Below are 9,286 nucleotides of genomic sequence, written 5' to 3'. Positions count from 1 at the left end.
TTTAAAATTAAGTTCTTCGGTACTCCAGCTGAGCTACCAATACATTTGTTGTTACTTTTTCGTTTCGGCAACTGAGAAATGACTTACAAAAAAAAAAAAAACTATAATTGCTTTATACATCTAAACCTGAATAAAAATTTTTGATCAATTTTTCATAGGCATTTTTTATTACTTTAAAATAATTTTAGTTATTTTTTCTTTAAGAATATTACTGATCTAATGAAACCTTTCAAAGTGAGGATGTTGTGCAGAGATCATTTTAAATTTGATTAATTTTTTCAAATGTACGAAGTAGTTCAAATGAACGAGTTGAATGAACAATCCTCTGATGTGTGTGCGTGTGAACAGAAATTAAATAGAATGACATTGCCCACCCCTGTTTTTTTTTTAGAGTTTTAGAGGGTGGTTCATTCTCAATGCCAGGGGTGCCCATCCCCATCAAATTCAATGGCGCAAATCCCCCCCCCCCTCCCCCCAATGTGACCAGACGTCCTGCTTTTTGTCTTAGCAGGAATGTCCCGCCAAAGTGTCTCGCTTTGTCGAAAAAGTCCTGCTTTTTTTTGTTTAAATTCTGTCACACAAGAAATATAACATACAATCTAGATTTTTTAAACGCTTTTTCGATTTTTTGCTGTCAGTAAACGTAAGAACGCCATGTAAAATGTTATTCTTTAATGTTTAATACGCTGCAAGTACAAATGAAAATAATAATTTTGATTAATAAATTTGGTGTGTGATGCAATATTCTTTACATCAATAGTATTAAATTATTTTCAACTTGAGTTCTTTATTGGTACATTTGAGTTATTTCTTGGCATTTTTCTGTTACGTAAAATATTAAGTCTGTGGGGAAAAAAAGCTACTCAACCCCCCCCCCCCCGTCATGTGTCCTGATATTTAGCTTGAAAAATCTGGTCACATTACCCCCCCCCCCCCCCCCAAATTTTCTCAACCCTCTTTCCCCCCTTTTTTATTTTCTAGCTCTCTTTTTTATGTTTTATTTTTTAAAAATATGTTAAAAAAATAAATTAACATTTTTATTTATTTGTTTATTTATTGATTTTTAATCATTATTATCATCATTATTTTATTAGAAACGTTCTGTGACATGCCAATGAAAACACACATACAAACTAAATAAATAAATGAAATGAAATATAAGCAGAATAAAATAAAATAAAATAAATAACTTGAATCAAAAATAAATCAATAAATAAATTTCAATAGAAAAATTAAAAAATCCCCTCCAAAAATTTTGATAGCGCAATTTGCGCCACAATCCCGCTCTGTGGGCACCCCGTGCTCAATGCCATGAATAAATGGTTACTAATTTTAATGATAAATCAGGGGTAATAAATAATACATGATGCAATCAGATACATTTAAATATTTTATTTCCTACACGTTAATATTTTTAAGTTACTTTAGTAGGAAGGAAAGCTTTGAATGAGAAATAAAAATTTGAACGATATTTACGCATTCTTTGCATTGGCCAGGACTGTTTTAGAAAGTCTTTTTTGTTTTTAATCTCGCTGTAAAAATTCCTCACAAGCTAATCCAATATTAATTTTACAGGTCAACTTTACCTCAGAGCAAGACTAACTTATGTCCACAATCGCTACTTTATAGGAAAAAAAAGGAACATTTGTCTGGATCATTCAAAGGGTGCGCTCTTTTAACACAGATAAATAATTACAGTTGATTTTTTTTCTTTTTTTTTTTTTAACGTTTGCATGACTCAATATGGACTAGGATTATACATACAATGCAGAAAATCGCAATTTATAGACTCGTGTCAGTCTGGCTCTGAGGTACAGAAATGAGTTTTTGGACTTTTTCGGTCATCTGTAATCAAATTTATCTTTTTCCGCTATGTGAAGTAAACCAGCCAGGACACCGAGATTTTGTTTGAAAACCGAGACTGTCATGGTCAAACCAGGACTTCTGGCAATCCTACTTATAGTCTACAATTTCACCATCCAATAATGACTTAACCTTCCGAAATGGCTACTGCATGATAGATTTTTCTGTATGTTGCAGTGTTATATTTTGTTGCTTTTATATTTTTCTTAAATCTTTTGATAATACCACCAACCTTAATTTTAAAACTCATATATTATTGCTTATTACAAGAAAAAGAAAGGATTATTTTCTCATAGCATGAGTATTGGAAAATAAATATCATTCATTGAAATCTGTTTATTGAAAACTAGTATTACATTAGTTTTTATGAATCATAAGGCAATCAAATGTAAAAATAGTACATGTCTGTATCATTGTATTGTTTAATAAAAATATTTGTTTGTATTTAATGAATTTATTTTTTCCATTTAAATCCATATTCACTTTAAAACAGCCTAGGCTGATACCACAAGAAGTTATGATTCATTAAGTTTACTTCAGATATTGAACCAAAAGTGAAAACATATAAAATGCATTAAATTTGAACCGGAACAAAAGAGCTTAACTTTAAATTTACATTAATGTCATACTAAGTACTGGTTTCATTTCAATGTATATTGTGACTCTGATAAGTTTAAGCTTGACCTTGATAATGTTTATATTCTTTTGGGATATCAAGGAAGGGTAATTGGCACCAAATTGAGTTGGGTTGCTTTTGTAGAAGTTTCTCAAAAGTATGCCAACCCAAATCCGTGCAGCAATTACACGTCCCTTTTTAATTGAAGTTCGAAAAAAAGAAGTAATCAAGGTCAAGCTTGCATTTATCAGAGCCACACTATAATATTTTCTTTCTCAACACCAACTTTTTAATTCATTTTATAACTTTTGATACTGGACCCAAAATTTATGATTTTTTGTATCATGATTTAATTTTTAATTGCATTAATTGAAAATTTAACTGCTACGTTACAGATTCATCATTTACACAGATTACACATTTATTTATTATTATTAAGCTCAGCGTTTTCGATTTGAAAATTTTAATGTACTGAAAAAAGGTGTATAGGGCGGTTTTTCCCAGGGTGGACAAAATCTGACAACCTTGCCTTTCGGTGATATTCCGCATAGCTTTGAACCCGACATTTCTTTGAAAAAACTTCTCAAGATACCATTTAAGGATTTTTTTTCCTCTACTAAATGCTTTCACTTGATTCATAGCATATTATAGGATTCTAATAGAGAATTTTATCAGTTTATATTGATTGTTTTCAGTTGTAAGACGTGAATTTTTTGATAAGTTGACCAAAAGTTTAAAAAGATGTGATATATGGAAATTCACTGTATAATATTGTTTACATTTTGTTTCACTAGCTGTGAAACTAGCTAGCAGACAAGTGACCGAAGCAATGGTTCGGTCACTCGTCTGGTCATCAATGCTGATTCTACATTAGCTACCAGTTTGTTTGGCACTCTAGGCTTCCTTAAGAGGTTTTCCACCTCCAGCTCTCTCACTTCCTATGCCGGGCTGATGAGTGCTAATAAGCACGAAACTGCAGTCCTCGGCTGGAATTGACTGAGCTGGCAGTGTATTTCATGTATTTCCGCCTTAACCCTGGCTATAGGGCGGTAAGTTATTGAAAAGTATATATGGACTTTCAATATTTTACCCCGCCATGGAGAACAACATAGTGGCATGTTCTAAGTATGAAATCTCTCACTACACAGCAAATCATGGATTATACAAAGTATAGTTTTACCATATGGACACATCAAGCCATTGTTGAGTATATATAGATTATTGTGTGTGTGTTGTAATTTTTTATTTTACTTTATCCTGGTAAACTTTGCTTCTTTAATAATAAATTGATAAAAATTACCGACTTATCCATACTATTCACTACTTACTAGTAATCAGACTGCCTATTGTTAGGGAGGAAAACTTTTTGATGCTTAAAATACATATTACTCATTAGTCTTAAAACCAATTTTGAATGTTCAACAGTTTGTATAAAAAATAACAATGACACATTCAAATAAAATAATTTTATTTTCAAAAAAAAAGCCATTGTTTTTATGAAAATCAGCCTTCTTGTGTGCAAAATTTTTCGCTACGCCAATGAATCTGATGGGATGTTAGCCACTTCAACTGTGATAACCTAGAAATATATGTTGCATGCAGGGGCGTAGCTAAGGGGGGGGGTTTTGGGGACAAAACCCCCCCCGAAAAGTTAGTCTCAAAAAAAAAAGAGAAAAAGAAGAGAGAAGAGAAAGAAAAAAAAAAGAAGAAAAGGAAAAAATTTCAAGCGATTATACATATATATATATATATATATATATATATATGTGTATATGTATATATATGTTTTATATATATATATATATATATATATATATATATATATATATATATATATTCGGGGGGGGGGTTACTTCTTATATATATATATATATATATATATATATATATATATATATATATATATATATAAGAAGTAACCCCCCCCGAAAGTCGGGTCTAGCTACGCCACTGGTTGCATGCAAATCCTTCTCGTTTGAGTATGAAAGGTTTTTTAAGAAAGATAAAGTTCTGCATCAATTTCCACACTACCTTAAAGTGGCATCCAGACTGGAGCATCATAAAACAGCTTCTGAACATGACCTAAGATCAAAAGCACTCTAGTGGGGATGCCACTTTGGAGGTATGATGCAATAAGCGCATTACCCCTTTTTGCAGAAGCAAGGCGGGTTCCCCAGGAGGTATATTTCCATCACAGAAAAGAAAAGCTATTTGCTATTATTTTTAAAATGTCATTAAGAATTGATGGTGTAATAATCATTTACAAGAGTTGTTAGATAGTTCTAACTAATGGGAAAATTTTATACCAGGTATGTATCCAATGAAGGTGTAAGAATTGGAACATTTCTCCATTTATAAATGTTCATCCATCTGAAAATGCAGCAGGAAACTAAAAAATACAAAATTGTGTTTGGAAAATCAATAATTTTATGTAAGGACATTACACAAATATTTTATTTACTTTGAAAAATAAAAAATCATTTATAAACAGAAAAGATATTAAAAGTAATACCTCTAGTGTGATACTTTAATGTCCAAAAGAAAAACATTTACTTGAATTGACTGGTTCTCAAAAATATTCATGGATGCAAGCCTTCATTGAGTTAGCACACTTTGTCCTTTGCCTAATATTTTAAATAAAAGAAATGAATAAAATTGTAGAAAAGTTATCAAAATTCAACATTTGACAAAAAAAAAAGAAAAATTAATTTGAATTATGAAATTTTGAATCCAAATTATGTTTTTCGCAATCATGAGTTGCGACAGGACCCTACTCATTGGAGTTATTGCTTCTGGAAACGGCTCCTGTCCCTCCAAGCCTGCCCCTTCTCCTGGGCCTGGGAGGTTACGTGTTTATAGTTTTGTGTATGTAGGCGCGCGTTCGTGCATGTATCGGCTTGTGTGTGTGCGTAGACCTGTGTGTATGCACAAAGGCGCGTGCGTATGTGGGTAAAAGCGTGTGTGAGTGTATGAGCGTGTGTGTAAGTAGGACATGAACACCACCGCCGAGCTGATTTTAGAGGACAGTGGTTAGGACCAGAGGAGCCGCGCCTGCAGAGGCTCCCGGTCCAAGCTGAAAAAAGAACCACAACGCCAAGGACGGTCAAATGAAAACAATTAGCAATCGTTATTGCTCAAAAAAAAAAAAAAAAAACACAAATAAGCAATTGTTGAAAATGCAAGAATATTAATGAACAACAAATGAGCGATTTTTGGAAAAAATGTCCCGTTCGTAACGCTGGAGAATCAAAAATCAGGATACTACGTATAAAAAGCGAAAGAGATCCTTAAAGAGGCATAACAATTTTGTATCGGGATGAAAAAAAAAACTATGTTTTGTTACAAAAATTAGAATTGTTTACAGGACATTTAAAAACATATGAATAATTTTCCACATTACAGTCAAATCTCAATAACTCGAATATTCCTTTATCTCGAAGTTTTCATCAGATGCCAAACTTTTGAGACTGTTGTGAAAATTCCCCATAACTCGAAGTACCAACAACTCGAACGTTTTAGCCCATGGGACTTCGAGTTATCGAGAGTTGACTGTATTTCCTAACAAAGAATTAGTCTACTTATCTTCTGTTTCAAACACAAGTGACATTTCATTGAAGCACGGTCATGAAAATGCTTCATTAATAGATCAAAATATAAATGGAATCTTTCTTGCACTCAGAGTTATATTTTTACTTTCATAACTTAAAATTATATCTATGAAAAAACAGGATTTTTAAAGAAATTTTTAAATTTGATTAACGAGACTACTGTACTGTACATTGGTTTGAAATGCACTTCTTAATTTCACTTCAACAGCTTTGTCAAAAATGTTTGTATTCTCGTTGGGCCCTCACACCGAACATAGTATAACAGTAAAGCAGACCTGTAGGTACTCAGAAAAGTAATTTTGCATTGAAGGTGCACTGCTTGGCATTCAATTTATGGTGCGAGATTTGGCGAATCACATACTATGTATACAGTATAGAAAATATGTTTAATCATCCAATGATAAATATAGAATGATAAGTGTTCTTCATCTCTTCAGCAGGAAATTATTAAGATTTAAAAGATATAAATATGGCACAGCTCCAAAGACTAGTTTTAATCATTAAAATTTTGTACAGTATTTATATTACTTGACAAATATCACATGAATTTACAATTAATATACCTGAATCAATGGAATGCATGAGCTGTATATGAATGTTGAAAATTTATTTAACCTGAGAACTAATGTTCGGGGATGAAGGAAATAAGAATGAATTCAGGTAATTGCAGGACTAGTAGAATAAACCTTTGTATTCAACAAGAGAAAATAATTTATAGTTTTTTTGCACTTGGTGGTATAGTTTTTTTTTTTTTTGGTACTAATAGTGAGACAAGTTTACAACATCATTTTTTAATACTCAAAGCTAAAAAAAAATAAATAACTGAAAAAAAATGATTTGTTTATAAAAATTCCATTATTTGATTTTTTTTTAACGGGAATAAATGAAAATTCAAGAAGTATTATACATATCATTCAACTTTACATGGGCAAAACTGATGTAAACATAACGACTATAAAGTGTAGATTAATGACGAAATAACTTACTATGCTTCAGCAGCTCGAGGCATAAAATTTGTATTCCTCCTTCTTACAAGATGGCTTGCACAAAAAGAAAGAAAAAGTTGACACAGCATCAGTTTTCAGTACTCTTTTTTAGTCCGATAAAATCCTTGTGGTCATACATGGCCGTCGTGACAACCTTGAATATCGTGATTTGACATTGACAACCGATTTATTTTTTTAGCTCTGTAGTTGAATGTGGAAGGATTTTGAGGGATATTTCCTGCTCCTTGCATTCTTCTTTATCATCATTATTCGTTCATCTACACGCACAACCGCTTGTTAGCATTTTTCTTTAAGAAAAAACCTAATTTCGACAGCTAACGCCACGCTCCCAATACCTTTAACATTACCATGTGCGTTTGTTTTGCATAAGGAGCCGTATCCGCGGTGTTCTTCTTCTCGACGTGAAAGTATCCCATTCAGAAAGTTATCGGCGATCTAATGAGCCGAATTTCAATAACTCTTCGGTAGGGCCGGGCGACGTACCGTGAGGGGTCGTTCGCAAGTTTGTATAACATTTGCTTGCGATCGTTCAGCGTGACTCATGATAAAAACAGCTTATTTGTGAACGATCCCTTGTACCCCGTTTACACTGGCCGAGATATACTAGTTTATTTTTAAACGGTGTTAAAGTTAAACCGCGAGCCGAAACGGGCGTTTACACTAGCGTTGGTTTAAACACGTTTAACGGGCCGTGATAAATTAATTGCTTTAAATACCCAGATTTCATCAAATTTTCAACATTTTTATTTCAAATTTTAGTATTATGTTTCTCTTGTATGTCGTCAAGTTTTCTGAAAGTTTCGTAAGCTTTGATGAAAAACTTTGCGTGTTATGAGCTAAAATCTTTCAAATAATATTTGTAGTTTTGGATGAAATACTTATATTTTCGTTAATATCAGCGATACCTTTTCAAAAGTATGAAAAATGATTGTAGATAGTAAGAGGGAACAATTTCTGTAATTTACAACTTATTCTGAGCTATTTACGATGAATGATGACCAAAAAACATTTTTGTTTTCATCAATTTGTTACTGACCACCGAAACTCAAGGGTGATAGATTTTATTGGAAATTTACAGCTGGAGCATACCTAATTATGTTACAAAGCAATTGGTCTTTTAATTCTTGAGAAATCCTTAAAATTGTGAATTTTTAAAAGTGTCCCAATACTTTTAGTCATATAGTGTACATTCTACGTTGAAATTACGAGCCTTGTAACGCATTTATATACATGTTTTTTCTTCACAAATTACGTGCTTTTAAACCAAGGATGATCATTTTGATTTGCAAAACAGACCCAACAACATTGAGCCAATTACAAAAATCATTCAGTTTGCGACGGTTCGCGGTACTGTCGACTTTTAGCTTCAAAAGTAGAAGTAAAACGACAAATTTGGTAACTCTTTTTTCAGTTAATTCATAACAAATTTTGTTCATTAATATTTAAAAAATGCAAGAATGACGCGTTTGCGAGTATGATGCGATGCATTGATGTTATAATTAATTTGATTCTTTGTGAATGGGGGTGGGTGGGCGCCAGGAAGCATTAGCCCCGGGCACCGCCAGCTCCTCGAGCGGCTGTGGGGGAGGGGGCGGGAATTAAGCAAATATTTAACTGCAGTACCTGGAAAATTTGGAAAAATCGAAAATTGTTTTTACAAAGCAAACTAAATGACGTTTCATGATGTGATTTTTTTTTAAAAATTTAAGTATTCAAAAATAATTTCCTTTTTTGAAGTATCTTAATAAAATTTATTCTCCGTAGAGGTAGTTTTTATGTAGTACGTACCAACACTTAATTTTATCCAAGCCCGGTTATAGTCGATTTACTATGCATTATGCTGAGAAATAAAATAAAAATTATTCTTAAGCCTGGGAAAAGAAAATCCGATAACTCGATGGTTTTAGCCAGTCCCTTAATGGATTTTGAGTTATCGAGAGTTGGACTGCATTTATTTACATTACATTCACAGATAAGATTAAAAATAAAATTTTGTAAGCTTAAAAAATATTTATACATTTCTAGGGATACACTGCCCAATTGGTAATCATATAGTGAAGATAAACATTGAGGGTGGTGCCAGAAATATAAAAAGCACACTTAATTTATTTTTTAATCTTAATTACACACAAATTTAACTTGAATAAATATATTTCTTTTTTTTTTTTTTTTTGAACATGGAGCTCAAACCC

At 32.3% G+C, this 9,286-nt stretch overlaps 1 long non-coding RNA gene across 1 annotated transcript; it reads right to left on the bottom strand.

The window, feature by feature from the left end:
* Window positions 1–4,706: 4,706 nt before the first annotated feature.
* LOC129232259 (uncharacterized) lies at window positions 4,707–7,380 on the bottom strand. Its single transcript, XR_008581332.1, has 3 exons — window positions 7,074–7,380; window positions 4,992–5,103; window positions 4,707–4,868 (listed from the first exon to the last, which is right to left on the bottom strand). It is a non-coding gene; the product is annotated as an uncharacterized LOC129232259 (long non-coding RNA).
* Between the last annotated feature and the right edge of the window lie 1,906 nt (window positions 7,381–9,286).

Source organism: Uloborus diversus, unplaced genomic scaffold (genome assembly GCF_026930045.1).
Source record: "Uloborus diversus isolate 005 unplaced genomic scaffold, Udiv.v.3.1 scaffold_1128, whole genome shotgun sequence".
Classification (NCBI taxonomy): Eukaryota; Metazoa; Arthropoda; class Arachnida; order Araneae; family Uloboridae; genus Uloborus; species Uloborus diversus.
The sequence above is the reverse complement of the archived record's forward strand: the minus strand, read 5'-3'. Positions and strand labels throughout refer to the sequence as shown.